Source organism: Jaculus jaculus, chromosome 4 (genome assembly GCF_020740685.1).
Source record: "Jaculus jaculus isolate mJacJac1 chromosome 4, mJacJac1.mat.Y.cur, whole genome shotgun sequence".
Taxonomy (NCBI): Eukaryota; Metazoa; Chordata; class Mammalia; order Rodentia; family Dipodidae; genus Jaculus; species Jaculus jaculus.
Window position 1 is genome coordinate 85,722,899 of NC_059105.1, and position 24,863 is coordinate 85,747,761.

The following is a 24,863-nucleotide window of genomic DNA, read 5'->3' on the forward strand; positions in this document are numbered from 1 at the left end:
ATTCAATAGAATGGGTGGGGTGGGAGGGGAGGGCAATGGAGTGTGTGAGAAACAAAAACCTAGACCCAAATGGCAATGGTACCATAAAATTCTACTTCCTATAAGGCAGACCAAATGGCTGACCCCTCACCAGGCAGTTAGAGGGAACACCTGAACCAGAAGACACTGGAGAGGGTATGATGAAGACTGACCTTAATCTTCTACAGCTTCCCTCCCTATCTCTCCCCCTCCTCTCTATCTCTTGTAAATTAGTTAACTTTTCCTTCCTTTTCTTAGTGGGCACTGACATGTAACTCCCAGTACCAGCTTGTGGCTATCATCCACAATGAGCTTTTGATCAGAGAGACCTAGAAGTTTTCCTAAAGGAAAGACAGATTTCTGTCAGAGTGCTTGATGACCCACCAAAGGTTAGTGGTAAAACCCTACTGCTGAAGACACCTTATGTGGTCAACAGGTAAAATGGAATGGCATGGCTGCAAGTTGGAAGAGAGTCAGTCCCCAGACAGTCAGCACATCTAGTACCAGAAGGTGCTACATGGGCTGCTGGGGGAAAATGACCAATATCTGTCCAAGCAACTCATGGTCTAACCTACTTAGCAGCAAATAACCTGTTTGATGCCCACACAAGTGCAATAGTGGCACACAGTCATGGTGGGAAACCAGCTGCTCTCGATTTGGATAACTGGTCCCCTCAGTGGTATGGGACATATAGCTGGAGCTGGAAACAAGTCAGAACCATATCCAAACATAATCCCACTCTCCATTATCAAGCTACCATCAATCCTGGGCTACAAGCACGCCTACACCTATTAAATTCTCTACTAAAAAAGGAAGGGTTATCTCATTAGTCCTGGTGCTAACTTACTCTCCATTGGAGAATCTGCTTCTCTTTTGCAGATAAATGTATATCCTAAGAAGAGAGCCATCCCATCACATCTCAAAATGGCCCTGGCTGAAACTAAGAAAAATTGGCGAAACAAGCAAGGGTCCTATATTCCTGATAAACCTGGCACCAGCACAAGGGTGTAGGAGATCAACACAGAGAAACAATCAACTCCTACCCAATCAGAGAGACAGAGAACCATAGGTCCCCAACACCTCATCATAGAAGTAGACCAAAAATGAACCCAACATGGCTCAGGGAAATTTTACAGAAGAGGGGCCAGAAAGAATGTCAGAGCCACATGTTGGGTTTTGATATGCAGAGACATTTATCCTACACATAACTGTGGGCTAATTCCACAATGCATGACCCATATACCTCAACAAGGAGGGTCCAAGGGGAGGGGGTAGGTTACAGATGAGCCTAATAATGGTACCAAACTGACTGTATTTGCTGAATACCAAACTAATTATTAGAAAATAAAAATTTTTAAAAATATCAAATACACTGCAATTTTACTACTCATGAAATAGCTTGTTGTATGTCTATAGCATGTCTGCATAGCTTTAAGCAATGAAATCATTTCAGTGTATTTGTTGGTTTGCTCCAGTGTCTGAATACGACATATGAAAATATACTTTTTTAAATAATGCCACATCCAGAAGCCATATATTATTACTAGAAAATTTTTGGTGCCTGGGATGGGTTACCTCCCAGTGAGTCATTGGCCAGGGAGACCTATGTTGCCTCCAAAATATTACAGGCTATAGCCAGGGCCCTTGATTCCCCATGAGAAAGAGATGGTAAGACCCTATTGCTGAAGACGTCATATGCCTGAGCGGCAAAGTCACTGAGAAATCAAGGTGGTGCTGAGAAGAAAACCCTCTCCCTGTAGACCAGCAAACTGAAAGCTGGAAAAAGCTGCACTGTATGTAGTCTTATGAAAGACAGAAGTCATTAGTGGTGAAAATAGTGGACACTGGGAACCTCACGTTTTGCCAGACTGGTCAAATGTCTGATCAAGTGCAATAGTGGCATGCCTGCTCTGGGGGAAACCATCTGTTCTCTAATTGGACTGAAGACCCTCTCTATGGGAGGGAATACATGCCTGGTACTGAAAACCTAATCAAAAGCCTATGGCAGAGAGGTAATGAGCCTTAGGGGTATAAAGCCTACTCTTGTCTAGATAAAAGCATATATTACTCTCATGAAATTGCCCTGAAATCACTACACTTAATGTTCATACTTATATATATTAATGTTACTCTCACTTCTTCTTAGACAAGCTTCTCTTTTCAGATGAAGACGACCACTGGGATGGCCCCAAAGGCAACATAGTGCTGAGAAGAAAGGATGGAGGATTGTCCAAAACTGAAACATCTCACACCCTCCAGGGCTCAGGGTCCATTGAGGAAGAGGTGGCAGAAAGAACGTAAGAGCCAAAGGAAGGGTATCACTCCTATTTACAACTGTCTGGACAGAATTTGGCCTCGATATCCAAGACCTCACAGTGCCTATCAATACCCACACAACACCCTCATAATAGGAGAAAAAGATGATATCAAATCAAAAGAGAGACTAATGGACAGAGGGAGGGGATGTGATGAAGACCTGAGCTATGGAGGAGAAAATGAGGGAGAGGAGGGGAGAGGAAAGGAGGGAATTGCATGGTTTGTTGTCTATAAGTATAGAAGTTGTCAATAAAAGTATATATAATAAAAAAAATTCATAGAATCAAATAATAATGAGAACACAACTTAACAAAACTTTCAGAACACAATGAAGGCAGTCCTAAGAAGAAAATTTATAGCTTTAAATGGCTACATTAAGAAATTATAAAGGTCAAAAGTAAAAAGCTTATGCTTCACCTTACGGCCTTGGACAATGAAGAACAAGGCAAACCAAAAATCAGTAGATGACAAAAATAATAAATATTAGGGCAGAAATTAATGAAACAGAACCCCCCCTAAAATACATGAACAGAATCAATGAAACAGGGCTGGTTTTTGGAAAGGGTAAGCAGGATTGTTAAACCCTTAGCAAGTCTCACCAAGAGAAAGACAGAAGACACATAAATTAATAAAATTAGAGATGAAAAAAGCAACATATATAACAGATGCCAAAGAAGTTCAGAAATCTTAAAAATATACTTTAAAACATATACTCTATTAAGTTTAAAAATCTGAAAGAAATGTATGACTTCCTATATTTATATGACCTAACAAAATTAAATCAAGATGAGATAAAACATTTCAATAGACCTAGAACAAGTACACAGATACAGGCAGTTATAAAAATCTTCCACCTAAAAAATGTCCAAGCCCTGATGTACTGACTAGTGACTTTTACCAGACCTTCATGGAAGAACTAAATCAATGCTTCTTAAACTTTTCCATAAAATAGAAAAGAAAAGAATACTACTGAATTCCTTCTATGAAGCCTGCATCACCTTGATAAAAAAAAAAAAAAAACCAGAGAGACAGAACAAAAAAAGAAAATTACAAACAGAGTATAAGAATATATCAAAAAGATCATTCACCCTGACCAAGTAGGCTTTATCCCAGAGATGCAGGGATTGTTCAACATACACGTATTTTAAATGTAATACACTATATAAATGGGCTGAAGAAAAAACTCACATGTTCATGTCAATAGATGCAGAAAAGACATTTGACAAAATTCAACATCCTTTCCTGGTAAAAGTGCTACAGAAACTGGAAATAGAAGGAACATATCTCAATATAATAAAGGCTATTTTTGACAAATGTACAGCCATACTAAATGGGGGAAAATTTGAAGATTTTTCATTAAATTCAGGAACAAGACAAGGGTGTCCTGTGTCTCCACTTTTATTTAATATAGGACTGGATGTTTTAGCTATAGCAATAAGGAAAGAGGCACTCATAAAAGGGATACAAATTTGAAAGGAAGAGATCAAATTATCCTTATTTGCAGATGATATGATTAAAGACCCTAACAACTCTATCAGAAAACTGTTACAGATGATAAACACTTTTAGCAATGTAGCAGGATACGAAATAAACAAACAGAAATCAGTAGCTTTCCTATATACTAAGAACAAACATGCAGAGGATGAAGTCAGGGAATCTCCCCCATCCACAATTGCCTCAGAAAATATAAAGTGCCTTGGAGTAAACCTAACTAAAGAAGTAAAGGGACTCTACAATGGGAACTTTAAAACACTGAAGCAAGAAACAATAGAAGATACTAGGAAATGGAAAAACATCTTGTGTTCTTAGGTTGAATGAATCAATATTTTGAAAATGTCAATCTTACCAAAAGCAATTAACACACTGAATGCAATCCCCATTAAAATTCCAATAGCACTGTATTCAGGAAGTCTTTGTCAAGACCAATATGTTGAAGGGTTTCCCCTACTTTTTCCTATAGCAGTTTTAGAGTTTCAGGTCTGATGTTAAGGTCTTTAGTCCATTTGGACTTAATTCTTGGGCATGGCAATAGAGAATCTATTTTCATCCTTCTGCAGATGTATATCCAGTTTTCCCAACACCATTTGCTGAAGAGGCTGTCTTTTCTCCAATGAGTATTTTTGGCATTTTTATCAAATATCAGATGGCTATAGCTACCTGGGCTTACATCTGGGTCTTCTATGCTGTTCCACTGTTCTACATGTCTGTTTCTGTGCCAGTACCATGCTGTTTTTGTTACTATGGCTCTGTAGTATAGATTAAAATCAGGTATGGTGATATCACCAGCCTTATTTTTGTTGCTCACTATTATTTTAGATATTCTAGGTTTTTTGTGATTCCAAATGAATTTTTGGATTGTTTTTTTCTATTTCCATGAAGAATGCTTTTGGAATTTTGATAGGGATTGCATTAAATGTGTAGATTGCTTTTGGTAACATTGCCATTTTCACAATAATGATTACCCCAATTGCTCAGGCAATAAAACCACAGATTAATCACTGGGACCTCATGAAATTACAAAGATTTTGCACTGCAAAAGACACAGTGAAAAAAGCAAAGAGGCAACCTACAGAATGGGAAAAATTCTTCACCAGCTATATATCTGATAGAGGATTAATATCTAGGATATACAAAGAACTCAAAAATTTAAACAATAAGGAATCAAACAAGCCAATCAAAAAATGGGCTTTGGAGCTAAATAGAGCATTCTAAAAGGAAGAAATACAAATGGCATATAAGCATCTAAAAAAAAATGTTCTACGTCACTAATCATCAGGGAAATGCTGATTAAAACTACATTGAGATTCCATCTCACTCCTGTCAGATTGGCCACCATCATGAAAACAAATGATCATAAATGTTGGTGGGGATGTGGAAAAAGAGGAACCCTTCTATACTGCTGGTGGGAATGCAATCTGGTCTAGCCATTGTGGAAATCAGTGTGCAAGTTCCTAAGACAGCTAAAGATTGATCTACCATATGACCCAGATATAGCACTCCTAGGCATATATCCTAAGGATTCATCTCATTGCCTTAGAAGTATGTGCTCAACCAGGTTTATTGCTGCTCAATTTATAATAGCTGGGAAATGGAACCAACCTAGATGTCCCTCAACTGATGAGTGGATAATGAAGATGCAGCACATTTATACAATGGAATTCTACTCAGCAGACAAAAGAAAAAAAAAAAAAGTAGCTACGAAATTGCAGAAAAATGGATGGATCTGGAAAGGCTTATACTAAGTGAGGTAACCCAGGCCCAGAAAGCCAAGCGCCACATGTTCCCCCTCATATGTGGAGCCTAGCTACAGATAATTGGGCTTCTGTGTGAGAAGGAAAATACTTAGTAGCAGAGGCCAGTAAGCTAAAAAGGAGATATAAAGGGAAGAGAAAGGAAGCGAGGAGGGTACTTAATAGGTTGGTATTGTATATATGTAAGTACAATGATTGAGATGGGGAGGTAATATGATGGAGAATAGAATGTCAAAGGGGAAAGTGTGGGGGTTGAGGGAGGGTATTACCATGGGATTTTTTTTATAAGATTTGAAAATGTTAATAAAAATTAAATTAAAAATTTCAATGGCATTCTTCATGGAAATAGAAAAAAAAAAGCATCTTAAAATTCATTTGGAAGCACAAAAACCTTCAACTAGCCAAAACATTTTTGAGCAACAAAAATAAGCCTGGTAATATCACCATACCTGATTTCAAGCTACATTTCAAAGCCGTAGTAACAAAAACAGCATTGTACTGGCACACAGACAGACACACAGATCAATGGAACAGAATAGAAGACCCAGATAATAAACCAGGCAGCTCCAGCCATCTGATTTTCAGCAAAAATGCCAAAAAATTTCATTTGAGAAAATATGGCCTCTTCAACAAGTCATACTGAGAAAACTGGTTATCTATATGTAGAAGCATGAAAATAGATCCTTGCCTCTTTCCATGCACAATAATTAAGTTCAAAAGGACCAGAGACCTTCATAGAATACCTGATACTTGGAAACTGCTAGAGAGAAAATGAGGTGAAACCCTTCAACATATTAGCATAGGAAATGAATTTCTGAAGATAACTCCAGTTGCTCAGGAAATAAGACCACTCATCAACCAATAGAATCTCATAAAATCACAAAGCTTTTCTATAGCAAAGGACACTGAGAATAGAGAAAACCTACAGATTGGGAGGAAATATTTGCTAGCTGTACATTTTACATAGGATAAATACACAGAATATACAAAGAACACACACACGCGCGCGCGCGCACACACACACACACACAATAAAAACGTCAAGCAAACCAATTAAAAAATGGACTATGGAACTAAACAGAGAGTTCTTGAAAGTAGAAATACAGATGGCATATAAATATTTTAAAAAGAGTTCTACATCATTAGCCATCAGGGAAATGCAAATTAAAACTACTTTGATATTCTATCTCAATCCTGTCAGAATGGCTATCATCAAGGAAACAAATGACAATAAAAGTTGGTAAGGTTGTGAAAAAGGGGAATACTTCTACATGATTGGTGGGGATGTAATCTGGTATAGCCATTGTAGAAATCAGTGTGGAGGTTCTTTAGACAGCTAAAAATAGATTTACCATATGATCCAGCTATAGCACCCCTAGACATATATCCTAAGGATTCTTCTAACTACCTTAGAGATACTTGCACAAACATGTTTATTGCTGTTCTACTCACAATAGCTAGGAAATGTAATCAGCCCAGATGTCCTTCAAATGGTCAATAGATAAGGAAGATGGTAGATCTACACAATGGAGTTTACTCAGTGGTAAAGAAAACTGAATTTATGAAATTTTTAGGCAAATGGATGGATCTTGAAAGGATTATAATAAGTGAGGTAACCCAGGCCTAGAAAACTAAACATCACATATTCTCTCTCATATGTGGATCCTAGCTACAAGTGTTTAGACATGTGTGTGAGTTGGAACCAAAAAAAATCAGTTGCAGAGACCAGTAAGCTAAAAAAAAATTGGCTATAAGGAAGGAGAGAGTAGGGTTTAAAGGGATGGTATTGCATATATGTAAGTAGAAGAACAGATTACAGGGAGTGGAATGGCATAAATGTGGCTAGGGGAAGAGATTGAACAAAGGAAGGGTGGGGAGGAGGGCCAATCAAAATTCAAGATTTTTTGAATAAGACATATGAAACCCTACTATTTTGGATAATGTAATATCCAGAAGTTATAGACTCCTACTAGAAAATTTTCAGTGTCAGGGATGAAATACCTTCTAGTAGTTTATTATCCAGGAAGGTCCATGTTGCCTCAAAAATTTTATAGGCTATTGCCAGTGCTCTTGATTTCCCATCACAAACAAATGGTAAGAGCCTATTGCTGAAGACTCCACATGCCTGGGCAGCAAGGTCACTGAGAAATCAAGCTGGGCTGAGCTAAAAAACTCCATGTAGACCAGCTGACTTAAAGCTGGTGAAAGCAGCACTGCATGCATACATATGAGAGACAGAAGTCATCAGTGTTGAAAACAGTGGACACTAGATGCCTCAAGTTTGGCCAGACAGGCTACATTACATTGCAATAGTGGCATGCCTGCTCTGGGGGAAACCAACTATTCTCTAACTGGACTGGAGGTCTGCTCTATGGGAAGGAATACATGCCTGGTTACTGAAAACCTAATCAAACTGCTATGGCAGGGAAGGTCATGGGCCTTGGGGATGTAAAGCCTGCTCTTGTCTGTATAAATGCATATAGTATTCTCACCAAACTGCCCTGTAAGCAGTACACTTAATGTTCATAATCACATATTAATGCTACTCTCACTTTTGCTTAGAGAAGCTTCTCTTTTTAGATGGTAGTGACCACTGGAATGACTCAAAAAACAACATAGTGCTGAGAAGTGACAGAGGAGTATTGAACATGAAAACATGTCTATGTCCCTCCAAGGCTCAGGATACATTGTGAATGAGATGGTGGAAAGAATGTAAGAGTGAAAGGAAGGGTACCACTCCTTACAGTGCAACTTTCTACATAGAAATTGGCCTTGATATATGTGACCACCTCACAGTGCTTAGCAATACCTTCACAAGACCCTCATAATAGGAGGAAAAGATGATGACGTCAACATAAGAAGAGGCTAATGGAGAGAGGGAGGGGACAAGATGGAGAGTGGAGTTGTGAAGGGAAAAATGTGGGAGAGGAGTGAATTATCATGGTTTATTGTCTATAAGTGTAGAAGTTGTCAATATAAAAATATACATTAAAAAGAGTAGGCAAAATAACAAGCCCAGAAGGATTATTGTCATCAGTAAAAAACTAACCAATGTTAGCAATGTTGTAGAAAATTGAAACCCATGTGCCCTGCTGCTAAGAATGTATATACTGTGTACTCCCAGGGAAAGGCAGTATGGTAGATCCACCAACATTTTTTTTCATTTAATTTTTTAATGTTTGCCATTCTTACTGGGGTAAGGTGGAATCTCATAGTTGTTTTAACTTGCATATTCCTGATGGTTAGGATGTTGAACATTTTCTTAAGTATGGGTTTGCCATTCGTTTTTCTTCCTCTGAGACCTCCATATTCAGTTCTCTACCCTACTTTGTAAGTGGGTTGTTTGATAGTTTCATTATTTAAGTTTCTGAGTTCTTTGTAGATTCTAGAAATTGTGCCTGTTTTGGTGTGTAGCTGGCAAAACTTTTCTCCCATTCTGCAGGTAATCTATTGGCTCAGCTTATGGCATGTTTGTCTATGAAAAAAAAAGAAAAAAGAACAAACTTCTAAGCTTCATGAGATCCCATTGGTTGATTGATTGTTTAAGTTCCTGGGCTACTGGAGTTTTGTTTAGGAAATCTTTCCCTACTCTTATATTGTGGAGAGTTCTTCCTATTTTTTTTTCTTCCAATAGTAGAAGAGTTTCAGGCCTCATATTCAGGTCTTTGATCAATTTAGACTTGATTTTTGTGCATGGTGAGACTTGTGGGTCTAGTTTCATATTTCTGCATATGGTTATCCAGTTTGTCCAGCACCATTTGTTGTAGATGCTGTCTTTTCTCCAGTCTATATTATTAGGGCCTTTGTTGAAGATCAAGTAGCTGTAGTTACTTGATCTAATGTCTGGATCCTCAATTCTGTTCTATTAGTCTACATTCCTATTTTTAAGCTAGTTTACAATATTGTTTTTGTTACTATAATTTTGTAATATCCTTTAGATCAGGTATTCTGACACCTCCAGATGAGTTTCTTTTGTTGAGAACATGCTTGCATATTTGAGGCCTGCTGCCATTCCATATGAAATTTGAGATCATTTTTTCAATCACTGTGAAAAATGATGGTTGTATTTTTATTGGTATTGTATTAAATCTGTATGTTGCTTTTGGTAGAATTGTCATTTTCACAATATTAATTCTATATATCCAGGAGCACGGCATGTTTTTCCATCTTCTCAAGTCCTCCTTAATTTCCTTCTTGAGTTTTTGCTATTTTCCTTATATAGGTCTTTCACATCTTTGGATAGTGCTATTTCAAGGTATTTACATTTTTTGTTGCTATTGAAAATGGGACAGTACCATTAATTTCTTTCTCTGTATCTTTTTCCTTTGCAAATAGAAAGGTTACTAATTTTTTGCACATTGACTTTATATTCTGCTACTTTGCTGAATGAATTAATCAGGTTCAGGAGTTTAGAGGTGGAGTCTCTTGGGTCACTTATGTATACGATCATGTCATCTGAAAATAGGGCTAACATGACTTCTTTTCCAATTTTGTATCCATTTTATTTCTTTCTCCTGTATTATTGCTTGGTCTAGGACATCTTATACCATGTTGAAGTGCAGAGAAGAGAGTGTGCCCCTATGTTTTGTTACTGATCTCAATGGGAATTCCTTTAATCTTTTCCCATTAAGTATTTGGATTTTAGGTGCTTTATATATAGCCTTTATTATGTTGAGATATAAATCATCCATGCCTATTCTCTCCAACATTTTGATCATGTAGTGATGTTATATTTTGTCAAAGGCCTTTACTGCATCTATTTAAATGATCATGTGGTTTTTTGTGATTAAGCTTATTTATGTGGTGTATTATATTGACAGATTTTGATATGTTGAACCAACCCTGTGTTTCTGGGAAAAAGCCTACTTGATCAACATGGATAATGCTTTTGATGTATTGTTGAATCCATCAAGTTTTTGTACTCAGAAACTGTTTCTTCTGTCTTGTCTTCTATTCTGAGGTTCTGTCCTCCACATGAATGACTCTGTTCTACATGGGTTCTAGAGAGGTTTGGACTTGTTCTGTTTGGTTTTATTTTCTATTGTCTTTTTCTGCACAGTATCAATCCCTCTGTCAAGTTCCCTTTTCAGGTCATTTTCTGATTTTCTTAATGGTTCTTGGAATTCATTCTTGCATTTATTTATGACTTCATTGAACTTATCCAGCTTATTAGTGAGGTCCTCTTCTTTTTTTCTATTAAGTCCAACATAGTGGGGACAGAATTCACATAACTGTTGGTATTTTATTGAATTTCTGCAAGTTCTGCCATTTGTTTGGTCAGGATCATATACCGTGTGCCTTCATTTTGGGGTTCTGATCCTGTTGTCTCTTCTATGTTGGATTATAGACTTCCATTATAAGAACCAGGCAACCTTATCAGGATTCCTTCAACTTGATGTTTTGTGTTGTCCCTTTTGTGCTGTGGTCTGCCGATCACAATTTGGGAATCTTATATAGTTCAGGAGGAAGCTGTAGTTTAACCTTGAACTGTTTTCAGTTATTGTTCCTTTTTATGTTTGACTAGATTAGGCTGTTGATGTTGGGGGGGGGGTGAATCTGCTCATAAGGGAGGAGTTCAAGCTGCTGGAGACCTGTTGGTGGGGGGAGAGGGGACTGTGTGGTCCAGATGGTAAGTTCTGGGGAAAAGGGATAGGATGGCATGGTCCATCTGGCAGGTGGTGAGACAAGGGAGGGAACAGTGTTGTCCTGGTGGCAGGTAGTGTGAAAGGAGGAGGGTATGGCATGGTCCTAGAGATGGGTGGTGGGGGTTGCAGGAGGTGGGATGGTGTGGCCAAGAGGCTGTTGTTCGGAAGGGGTATGGGAGACCAGATGGTGGGGAAAGGGATGAAAGCTATAGGAGGGAGGGAGGGAGGAATGAGAGCTGGCTGAAGCAGGTAAATGTGATAGGCACCTCTGCTGAATCTGTGGAGGCTTCAGGTAGAGCAAGAGTGAACCTTGTCTGTGGTGCAGCAGCTAGGATGGCTGCTTGTGGGTTCTGTGAGTCTAGCAGGCTATCTGAGAGCTTGGGAATCAAGAGATTCCCTACTTTGCTCCTCCACACCTTCCCACTGGAGGTATGCTAGGACATGTTGACCCTGGAACCCCACAGATCTTTCCTGTTATTACCCTGACGCATGGGTTAGGCAGATGCCATCTTGACAAGAAAGCCCCACACAACTAGTTTTTAAGACATGGTTCTGTATCTAAGAAATCTTGGAAAGTATTTTGCTTTTAAAAACATTTTGTTGATAGTCTCCATAAACATAGAAAATAGATGATCATTATATTCCACTCCCACCACCCTTCCCTTTTTTTCACTCGTGAAATCCCTTCCACTGAATCTCTTCATTCTAACTCATCTTTCTTCTATTGTGATATTGTCATCTTTCTTTCCTATTATGTAGTTCTTTTGTAGGTAGCATAAGCCATTGTAAGGTCATGAATATATGGCCACTTTGTGTCTGGAAGACAGTATTGCCAAGCACTCCTCTTCCTACCTTTTGCTCTTATATTCTTTTTTTCCACCTCTTACACTATGGTCCTGACTGGCAAATCTTTTTTGACAGATGACAGTACTTAGCATCATTATATCATGCTATTTCCTCTTAAAATGCATTGTACAGATGACATGCAAATACCATATGGATGTTGAATCTTTCTATGTCCATTTATACACCTTGATTGTGCATATAATTCTCTGCTATACTTAACAACTTTGAGGGCTCTCTCTATACTGAATTGTGTAGGATATATATTGATCTCCAATCCTCCTATCTTCTTTCTTACTGTTTTCTTATCCTTTATCACTAACGATTTGGGGAAGATATATTGATGTTATTGTGCATTTTACAGAAACCTAGCTAGTCTGATGAACTGAAATATTCATTTGTTAGTGAAAATCCTTTGTAAAATGGATATTACCTTCAAATGAAGGTTGTATTTGCCTAAAGAAATATGTATTATGTTAGGATTGAAGATGTTATTTTTGTGCTTAAGGAATTTATAGTTATATTTACCACCTTTCCACCCCATACCTCAGCTGTTTGCAAGTCCATCAGCCATTGTTTCTTATGTGTGAACTCAGAACAGTAGCATCAACAATATCTGGAAGACTATTATAGATTCCAAGTCTGTCCCTTCCTGGGGCTAAAAATCATAGCATGAATTTTGTAAAAGATTCCAAAAGATTGTATATTTTCATTTTATAAGCACACTTTAAGTGCACTAGTACTAATATTTACATATTAATGTTTTATGTAACTGACAGGAACACAAATTCTGAGCATTTTATGTATAAGTCCTGTGATAAGTGCCTTTGTTGTGTTATCTTATTTATATATCACAATAGCTCTATTACAGAGTATTACTATCACAGATTTTTCAGATTTGATACAGAGCTTTTGAGATTCTATAACTTGCCTCAGACTCAGAGCTAGTGAGTTGAAGAGTTGAGAATCAAGCCCAACTCCTCCATGAGAAATGGCTTATGGTCTTTAATATCCTTGACAAGGGTTTGCCAGAGATTTTGACTATAATAGTTAGGAGAATTGACATCATCATAATATAAATCTTTAGTCAAATAAAAAAAACACATTTAGTATAGGGTCTCAAAAGTTAATCTCAATAAATTTTCATATATTTTATTTAAAAGGATTTGCACACTATTTTCAGATTTATCTTTGTCTGCTGAGTGGTAACACAAAAGGTTAAAATACATGGTCTGAGAAATGAGAATTATAGACATTCATAAAAGAGAAAGAAGCACTCACTTTGGAGTGTATGAAAGGAGACAGTAGTATCCCTTGTGGCTCTCCCGGAGACACTTGCTCAGGGGAAGAACAGCTAGAGTGTTCTTATTGAGAAGGACAGGGTGAAAATGACATTCTCTGAGGCAATAAATTCTACTAATCTGTTGTAAAGAAAGCTGTTCATTTTTAGTAGTGAAATAAAACTTTTTTTTCACTTTTAGTATGATCTAAAATAGGTATTTCTTTCCCTTTGGCAGGGTCAGCATGGTCCGCTTTTTACTGATTATACAGAATTTCATTGATATGATTAAATAATGTCTTATATATTGCATGACACCTAAATTATAATTAGTACTAGGAACATTAGATGTTTGGCAATCTTTAAGTTGAATACTCAGTAATAACAAAAGCTAAGTGGCTCTGGAGCTCCCTGTGATAAAGGCCTTCAAGTTCTAAGTACAATTAAATGATGATGTTAAATTTTAAGAATTTGTGTGGCTTTAATGAGGCACATTACTTAAATTTCCACACTTTGTGGATTCCTCTCTCTCTTGCAAAAGCTTAAATTATCTGAAAATCTGGGAGAAACAATTGGTATTGAAATGTCTCATAGCTATACTAGCTGCCTTGGTGAGGGGTAAGTGACAATTATGGGTGCCTGTGGCATAGATGATTGGTAAGGTTCCTTCTCATCTTGAATTCCAGACAGAGATAATTATTTTTAACTCTGCTATGGATGCACATGACTGTTCTTTCAGAGCAAATGAGCCAAAGAGAGGTGATGCTTCTATTACTGAAGTGAGAGAGTCTGATGGGCAGCCAGTATTTTCACATGATCTTTTATGATAGTGGAGAGTTTTGATTAATTCTAACATATGACATCAAACCTGCATTGTGTAACTTACTCAGGCATGACAGGTGTTTACCTTAGAGGCAACAAAAAGTTAAAGAGGTTAATTATTTTATATTAATCCTACAAAATTTAGGATTAATTAGTAACTTACACCTAAGTGATTCACTTCTTTATGTTAATAGTGTTGTAAAGATTCCTTAATTTCATTCTCTAAAGTTTTCTTTTATTTTCTTTTTCTTTTTCTCTTTTAGAAGCATGTAGCATTCCTATCTCCATGGGGGAATTAGAGTCAACTCACACATCATCCAACTCTTCAGGAATCACTCAACTACTCACTGTAGATTTCATGTCACTTAACACTTAGTGGCAAATAACACTTGGAAAGCAGGAAATTTGAGCTGGATAATTCACATACAGCTCTCATCCTCCAGAGAACCATGGTGAATGAGGAAAGAGAGAGAAATATATCAAATGTTTCAAACAGGGGAGTCTCTAAGGATTTCTATATGGTGAAATGAAAGATAAATTAAAGGTACATGCTTAACAGAGTAACATGCCCTCTCTTCTTATTGGTGACTTCTGCAGCCTTTTGTAAGTTTGTTTTTATTCATGATGTAAGGGCACTTCACCAAATTAAATTTTTTCAGTTGTATTACAATATATTTCCCTTACATATGGCAGCTTTACTGTGTCATGTTACATCTAATTGAATCACCTAGCAAAACATAGAAACTTTCGCCTTTTCTTTGACATATTTTAACATATTTACTGAATCTATGGAGGGGCTTGATGTCCTGAAGTGTGTTAAAGACCAAATAAAACAAGTACTTATATACTAAAAATATCAGTCACTATGTAACTAAATCAGCCATGTAACTAAACTCAGATTATACTATCATCCAAACTGAAATGGGAATAACATCAGCAATGTAATAGGACATGAAATCTGAAGACATTCACATAGTTCAATCACAGAAAGTTTGAATGGGACATTGTTGGGCAGCGGCATACACATACAATGTACCTCATCTCAATTGACTGAGAGATTTGATGTTCAAGTACTAGATAGTAAAGTTCAGGTTTAATTTGTCCAGCACAAGGCCTAAAATTTTCTTTTGATTTTCAGTTTGGCTATTGGATTATTTTCTTTGGTAATTATAAAGTTTAGCTGCTAAGACAACCTTAATGCTCATTCAGCTTGATTAAACTCATATCTTCCTAATTTGTTTAAATACTTTAGAAAACCTACACATACAATTCTTTTCTCTGTCTCTTTGAATTATATTCAAAATATTTCCCAGATTTTTTTTTTATGTCATTGTGCAGAATCTGAGAATTACCTCTGAAAAAGAAACATGAATTTGGGAATGCCTATAATCTCAGCACTCTGGAAATAGAAGCAGAAGGATCAGAATTTCAAGGTTATCCTCAGCTACAGAACAGGTTTGAGGCTAGCCAGGAATATATGACACCTTGTCTCAAAAAATATTCACATGACATGACAAAACAAATGAACAAAAATATTAAAATAAATAACTTTAATTTCCCACTATTTAAGGAGTGTAGTAGTATAACTTCCATGCAGTTGGCACTGGGTTCATTAATCTTGAATATTTTCTATGAAATTGTCACTCTATTATCAAGTTGATTGGATCTGGAACTAGCATGCAAGCCACTGGTTAGGCTATGTGAGGGTATGTCCAGGAAGGATAACCCTGAGGGAGAAGATCATACCCCAGTGTGGGCTACATCTTCCAGCAGTTGGCCAGATAAAAGCAGGTCTAAGGAAAACACAGTGCTCCTTGCCAACCTTCCCTTCTTGCTGCTGATTCTAACCCATTTGCTGTGGCTGTCCTTCACCGGCATCAGAGTACAGCTTCTTCAGCCTCCCAGCATGAACTAAAGATCACAAACTCTCTAGAAATCTTCTAGACTTTCAGCACCAGATTTTGACTGCTAAGATATTGTCATAGTCCTAGTAGCTACTGGCTTCTCAGACTCTCTAGACTGCAGACTGCACCATAGTTGGACTAGCCAGCTCCTATCAGTTAAAGAACTAGGATTAAAAGTTAACTAATTTAAATTTTAAGGGGAATCGGAAGAGATGATTGTCAGGTTCAGTTTTTTACTTTTATTTTTCCATTTCTTTCCTTTCTCTCTTCCTTTATTTTTTTGGGGGGGAGGATTTTTGAGATAGGATTTTACTATAGTCCAGGCTGACCTGGAATTCACTATGTAGTCTCAGGGTGGCCTCAAACTCACTCTTACCCTCCTACCTCTGCCTTCTGAGTGCTAGGATTAAAGGCTTGCACCACCATGCCCTGCTTCTCCCTTCCTATTGATTCCATCTATCTTTCCTTTCTCCTTCCTTCCTTCCTTTGTCTCTTCCTCCCACTCTCTCGCTCTCTTTTTTTTTCTTTCTTTCATAGGGACTCACTATGTAATTCAAGCCTAAAACTCACTATGTAACCAAGACCGGCCTTGAACACACAGTCTTCTAGCCTCAGCTTCTTCCTATCTAATTTACTTCATTCTGAATCAAAATGCGGAATCAAATTATTTCTGTGGCAATATCTTACTATTCTACTTTGTTTGCTTCACACTACATGACTAATCCTGCACTTCTTTCTCTTATTTCTGTATTGTTTTTCTTATTTAATCTTAAATATGTTCTTACTTGCAAGTTTTGCAAGAAATACCTTTAGCCATTGAACCATCTACTCAGACCCCAAATATGCTTTTTATTTGCACCCATCCATTTGATATCCCACAAGCTCTTCAACTATGAGGAAGTTAGTCAATGAGTATTGGTCAACTTTACAATAATATGTAATATAATAATGACATGGTACTTGTGAAGCAGTTTACTTAGCTTAAAGTTTTAGGATCCCCATTGGCTTCTAGTAACAGTGGCAGATGGTATCATAGTAAGCATAGGAATCAGGGGTCTTATGTCTAGACCGGAAGTCAAAATGTGTGAAATGGGTTCTGATTCAGGATTTTATAAGAATCTTCTCACCAAAAAACAAAAAATTCCACAGTGTTATATGATAAAGTCTTCCAAGAACATAAACTCTAGCCATACCTGAATCCATCACTTCAGGATATATTTAACATTTTCACAAAGTCCTTACATTAACCTCCAGGGAAACAAGTCTCTAATACATGGGTCCTTCAGAGAGATTGAAACATATCTGTATGCAAGCTCCATCTAAATGCCTGTTATTAATGGATAACCAGAAGTACTTTTTAAAATCCAGGTAAGGAGTAACTAGAGGAAATGACACAAAATTGCTATCATCTACCTTAAAGTTCAGCTTACTTCTTATTGTTTCCATGTAAAAATAAAAATATATGAACATGAATTTATTTTCAGTTTTTATTAAAATATATAACATAAATATCTTAGACCTTAAGTCTTGCTGACTTTCTTTATTCAACTGTGTGAGTTTTAGAATATCCTGTGCTGGTTGTTGCCAACAAGTCAATAGTATATTTACACTTTGTAACTGACCCTGAGGAAATCTGCTCAATTAGAACAGAGCTCTTTTTGGCCTTAGACAGTTCTAATTCATGGTCTGGGCTGCACATTCTGTGGGGTTCAGCACCATGGCTACCCACCTTCATATCAAGTCATTGACTATGTTGTTTTCCTCTGTTCTCTGTGTTTAATGACTTTTGACTCAAAATGTGCACATATGAACATAACAGACAGCTATCAGTTTTGGATGGATTCACTTTCCAGACAAATGCTTTCTTAAATGATAGGAAATTTTTAGTTAGAGGCATACAATGATTTACTCATGATGGCTCTGTCTGAACCATCTTTTCCATGGAAATCCCAACAGTCAGAGATAAAGTTTTCGTTCTGATAGAAATTGAAGGTTCAATCATGTATCTCTCACAATCATATCACACAGAGGATTTATTCTAGCAGAGTAATCTATGTGATAGCAATTCAGGTGCTAATAAATCTTAGAACAATAGGAGGTGTAAATACATTCTAATATTTAACAAAAACTTGTTACTTAATCATATTTATATCTCTTCCCTCTTTTTATTAAGCAGATTTACACAGTTGCCACCACTCTTTTTATCACCTTCCATTTTTTTTTCTATTGGTATATATGGAAAAGTTTAAGAACATAGAGAAATATCAAGTCCCAATTTTGTGTTATTAATTAGAATTGATAAAGTTAATCAAGAATTTTATTCTAAAACTCAAAATTAACTATAGTTTGTACTGGATGACTTTTATATTTTCTTTAAAAGCATGATTCAAAATAAAATGTTTTCTCATATTTTTTGTGAATCCTACATCTAATAACTTCCCCCTTCTTATTACCTGAGTACTTCATGATTAGAGGTAATGATGAGAACCTAGTTCAAACCTATTATGTATCTGAAATAAATGGGCAGCATGGTTTTTCTCAAGAACATACTTTTCCATATAGTCAACAGATCATGTGGTATTACAAATCTTTTCAACAAAATTATCACATGGCAATATAGATTCTCTGTCACCAATTATTGAGAATTACTAACATCAGAACCACATCTAATGTTCCCAAGGACTGAGGTGAAATAATCTTACTTTCCAAAGGTAAGAAATGATGTGAACATATTTGATCTCCCTAGTGATCCATGGATAATATTCATTAAGCCCTATCATCATCCTCAAGGAAGAAAGAAGGGCAAAAGAGGAGAAAAAAGTGATGCAGATAAAATTAGTCTATTTTGAGGATGCCCTGAAGATTTTGTTGTAGGTATTGACATCTAAAGTAATAAGACATGGTGCTAGTTATAAAGAGGTCGGTCCTCAAGTTGCCAACTTTCTGAATATGAATCTCATCAACTCCCTGGAAAGAAGGGAAGAAAGACAATCGGTGGGGTATCAGTACATGTACACCAGTGCATCTGACATAGGTTGTCCACAGACATGGCTGCCTGCAGATGACTAGTAGGGACAAAGTGGCATGCTTATCAGGAAACCATGATAGTTCATGACCCAGACATAAAGGGTGTGCCAAGAAATTGCAGTTGCCATTACTCCTGTCCTTGCATGGAAATTAATGCTGGCACACAAGAAACCACTGGCAAAGGAATTAGTATTCCTATGTATATTCTGGCAGTAATAAAATTTATTCAACAGAAGCAGAAATGATCTAGAATGGAGTATGATCAGGATGACATGAATCCACAGTGATGCTGAAGCTTATAGAATCATTTGAAGAGACACATAGATACCATTTGGGTGATGCCTCAAAAACCAAAGCATCCTTGGTTTGCCGTCATAGTGAGCAGAGTTCTAGAACACAATTATAATTAAATTGCTCAAATAAATAAGAAAGCCAAAAATGTTGAAGAGTTGAGTTTCTCTTCTTTTGAAACTTACTTTTATTCCTATGTATGTGTGTGAATATGTGTGTGTGTGTGTGTGTGTGTGTGCACGCGCATGTGCTTACAGACTAGAGGACCACCTTTGGTATTATCTTCCTACCTCTGCCTCCCAAGTGCTGGGATTTTTTCTACATTTCTTCCTTTTTTCTTGGTGTGATGAATAAGTATCTTTAGTGCTACCCATGTTCTAGCCAATAAGATTTCATCCTTTTTATGGCTAAATACATTTCAGTATGTACATCTATCACAGACCCTTGATCTTTTCCTTAGCTGATGGAAACTTGTGGGACTCCTTCATTGATTGTAAATAGTGTTGCAATGACCATAAGAGTGAGAAAAAAATCTTGACATACTCATTTGATTTCTTTGGATGGGGTAGTTTGAATGGATGTCCCCCAAATTGATTCAGTTTTATTAAAGTTTCCTGGATTTCCATTTACCTAGGTGGAGGAGTTGTCGCAGTGGGAAAATCCTAGGGTCCAGCCCTAAGATGTTGGAGCAGATTTGAACTCCAGCTTAAGGTATTCAGAGTGCTTGAGCTCTGCCTGGTTTCCTGGAGTGTCTCCTTTATGATGCTGGTGGTGATATTTCTCTCTCTGCATGGACCTGTGAAAGGGGCCAGCTTCTTTGAACATCATGGAACTTTTCCTTTGACATGTAAGATTCAATAGATCTCTTTCTCCAACAAACTGTGTCTGGTCTGAAGGTTTATCTCAGTAACTAAAGCTGATTAATACATACACCCAGTGATGGGAATAATATGGTAATTCAAGTTTTAATTGTTTTTAAGTAATCTCCTTACCACTTTACAAAATGGTTGAACTAATTTATATTCCCAGTTTTATTAATACCCATGCATAACAGACTGAGGTGATACTGCATTATATGCTTGATTTACACTTGTCTGAATATTAGTGATCTTGAACATGTTTTTAAAATACCTGCTGTTCACTTGTACACCTTATATTGAGAGAGACTATCTAGACATCATTTAATCAGATTATTTCTTTTTATGCCATAGAGTGTTTAAGTTTTTTTGTATTTTTTGGTTTATTAACATCTTATCAGATATATAGCTTATGAATATTTCCCCCTATTCTATAGACCATCTCTTCACTTTCTTAGTTGCCCTTTTTAAAAAATTAATTCATCATATTTGCAAGCAGAGAGAGAGAGATAGAGAGAAGAGAAACAGAGAGAGAAACAGGGAGAGAGAGAGAGAGAGAGAGAGAGAGAGAGAGAGAGAGAGAGAGAATGAGCATGCCAGGGCCTGTAGCCACTGCAAATGAACTCCAGACTTGTGCCCCTTGTGCATCTTGCTTACATGGGTCTTGGGGAATTAAACCTGGGTTCTTAGGCTTCATACGCAAACTCTTAACTGCTAAGCCATCTCTCCAGCCCTTGGTTACCTCTTTTAGAATATACTATACTGTAATTCAATCTCTGTAGATTTATTTTTTTTTTTTTTACTTTTCTTGTTTTATTGATTTGGGGTCTTTTGCAAAAATATCCTTGCTCATTCCCATGTTCTATATTTTATCCTAGTAACATCACCTGATATTTAAATCTTTAATTGATATTGGGTAAAATTTTGCAACTGGCAAGGGCTAAGAGTATAGATTCATTTTCTTCCTGTAGATATACAACCATACCAGTACTGAGAAGACTATCATGTCTACATTTCATGTTCAAGTCAGATAACTATAGATATATGAGTACTTCCAGGACTTTTATTCTATTTCATTACTTTTTTCCCATGTTATTTTTTTTAAGTAAATAGTATATTTCTTAACTAGGAGTGGTGGTACACGCTTTTAATCCCAGCACTAGGGAGGCAGAGGTAGGAGGATCTCCATGAGTTTCAGGCCACCCTGAGATTACGTAGTGAATTCCAGGTCAGCCTTGGACAGAGTGAAACCTTACCTTGGGAAAAAAAAAATTAAAAACAAATACATAGGATATTTCTTTAGGCCCATGAACTCTTAAAAGGTAGGAAAATAAGGGCTGGAGGGATAATGTAGTGGAGAAGGCTCTTGCCTTCAAAGCCAAAGGACCCAGGTTTGTTTCCTCAGGACCCATGTAAACCAGATACACAAGGTAGTGCATGCATCTGGAGTTTGTTTACAGCAGCAGAAGGCCCTGAAGTGCCTATTTTCTCTCTACTTGCCACTTACTATCTCTATCTCTCTAAAATAAATAAAACAAACATTTTAAAAATATAGGAAAATAAGTCTAATGTTTATTGTGTTGCATTTTGATTAAAACATCTCCATTGGTATGAAAATAATGTAAACTCTATGAAGATGCTAGAGTCATTATCTTAATCACATTCTCATTTTTGAACACCTATGTTCTGTTTAAAAAGTAGTAGACATGCTATTTTAATTACTTTTTATGTTTCTGTGACAAAATATTAGATGCAAAGCAATTTTAGGAAGTAAGAGTTTATTTCATCTTAAAGTTTGAGGAGATGTGATCCAACATGGTAGAGAAGTTTCGGTGGCAAGACCCTCAAGCAGCTGGTCATATTCAGTCAGCAGTCAGGATGCATGGCCAGTGAATGCTAATGTTCAGCTGTATTTCTACTTTTTTGTTAAATCCAGGCCCTTAGACCATGGTACTACCTACACTAGGTAGGTGTTCCCACATTAATTTTTCTATTCTGGAAACTTCCTCAAAAACATAGCCAAAGGCTTGTTTCCATGGTGATTATAATCCCAACAAGTGGATGATCAGGATTAATCATCACACATAATTAGTCCATTTAAATTCCAAAATAATTGGGGTTAGCAGATATTATTACAATAGTTATTTTCAATTTACAAAAGAAAATACAAAGGTTCAATGAGACTAAGCAATTTCTTACATCATTCAAATGGGGATGAACTTTGAATATGTATTCTGAATTGTGTCTTACCTATACACAAATATTCAAATGTTCATTTTGGCAAACTGGAAAGTACATTTTCAACATTCTCATTTTTGTATATTATAAGCTCAAACACATACACTAAGAAGCACCCTACATAGCATTATTCTGTAACTTTCATCTTCCTATCTATTGTGAGGTAATCCAGATAACAGTCCTAGCAGGCCTATGCCCCCCCACACACATTTTGATATCCTATTCCTGTCTTAGACTCTGATATGGGTGCATGTGTCCTGCAAAATTCATAAATGAATAACAAAAAATATAATTAGAACTGTCATCCATCTTGACACTTTTTTGCATGAAAACCACAGAGCATTCCCAGGGAGGAGTAAAAATAGAACAGAGTCCACACCTTTTTTCCTGCCTTTTAAACAAATTTCCTCAAGGGTATTGGAAATCACAGTTTCAGATTGCTATTGGCAATATTAATAAACCCTTGCTAATTTTCTAAAGACTGTGATACATTCTCTTCTCATTTTTGCTTTTCAAACTTTGGCTACCACCCTCTTTCACAATCTTGGAAACAGCAAAACTTGGCCTTTTAGTCTGAAGTACAATTCCAAAATTGTGTATAGGACAAAACATGAGAAAATAGTTTTCCAATTTGATCATAGATAATTCACTCTTCTGGAGTTAAAGTGCAACAAATCTATAATGGAAAAAGAAAAGATCCTTAACCCTGTCAAATGATAAGAATTATGGGTAATTGAAGATCTCATTTGATCTTCAGATTATTATGCATAAAACTGAAAAAACATATTTATACATTGAATGATTAAATAAAGCAGAAACCAGAAACAAAACGTAGATTGGTCATCAAAGTTTTTCTTTTCTTTTCTTTCTTTTTTTTTTTTTTTTCAGGTAGGATCTCACTGTAGCTCAGGCTGACATGGAATTCACAATGTAGGCTCAGGCTAGCCTTGAACTCATAGTTATTCTCCCACCTCTGCCTCCCAAGTCCTAGAATTAAATGCTTGAGCCCAGCCCATCCCAATGCCCAGCCAATGCCATCGTTTTCACTATTTATTTGTTTGTTTGTTTATTCATTTATTTATTTATTTTTCAGCTTTTTAAGGTACGGATTTACTCTAGCCCAGGCTGACCTGGAATTTACTATGTAGCCTTGGGGTAGCCTTGATCCTCTACCTTTGCCTCCCGATTACAAAGATTAAATCCATGTACCACCACACCCATTTATGTTGAGTTTCTTAAGACAGGAACTCATGTACCCAGCCTAATCTTGAACTTCTGATTTTTTCTACCTCGACATACCAACTACTGGGTACAGGTATGTATCGCACTCTTAGCTCAAGGCTATCTTGACATGTGTAAAGGTAAAGATTGTAAGTAATAGGGTGGTGAGCAGTAAGCAGGCTATCCTGTGTGGAGGATGCAGCATCAAACCCCGAGGCTAGCTCCTACCTTCAAAGTGTTGCCACTATTGGGATTAGAGAGCTGGCTCAGTGGATAAAGTTAAGTGCTTTGTAAATCTGCTCATCAGTGTTCAAATCCTCAGTACTCTTGTAAAGTAGGACACAAAAGTGCCACATGTTTCTATAATCCTAATGTGCCTATGGTAATGAGAGGTAGAGCCAAGAGACTTCTAAAGCTCATATGCCAGGCTGGATAAATGGCTTAGTGCTTAAGGCACTTGCCTGAGAACCCTAAGGACCCAGGTTCAGTACTCCAGTGCCCACACAAGCCAGATGCACAAGGTGGTACATGCATCTGGGCAATGAACTCCAGATGCCTGGAGGCCCTGCCATGCCCATTCTTTCTCTCTATGTGCCTCTTTAACTGTCTCTGACTCTTTCTTTCTCAATTAATTAAATTAAGTACTTTAAAGTCCATGGCCTTCCCAGCTACTCTGGCCTTGTCAAACAAGGTGGGAAGAGAGAACTAATATTCCTCAGTTGTCCTCTGATATCCACACACACTCACAAGTAAACAAAGAGCTGGAATTATTATTACTGCAGTACTAGGGACTGAACTCAGGGCATCATGTCTTCCAGGAAAACACTTTTCCACTGAGCAACACTCCCAATCTAGATTTCGCATTATCATGGAAAGTGATACATACCCGTAATGCACTTGGGAAGCAGAGGCAACAGGGCTGGTCTCAAGTTCAAGATCAATCTGAGATACATAGAAAAGAGAGGTCATCCTGGGCTGCATGAAAAACCCCTGTTATAACCCCAATCCCACAAGAAAGAGTTGGCTTTGCATTAGTTACAAAAGTACTATTCTATGGAAAGAGAGCATATCTGGCACCCACAAGGTAACTCCCGGACCAAGAATGAATATTGACACTTACTTTCTGATGAGTGGATGGCTGAAGAGAAGGC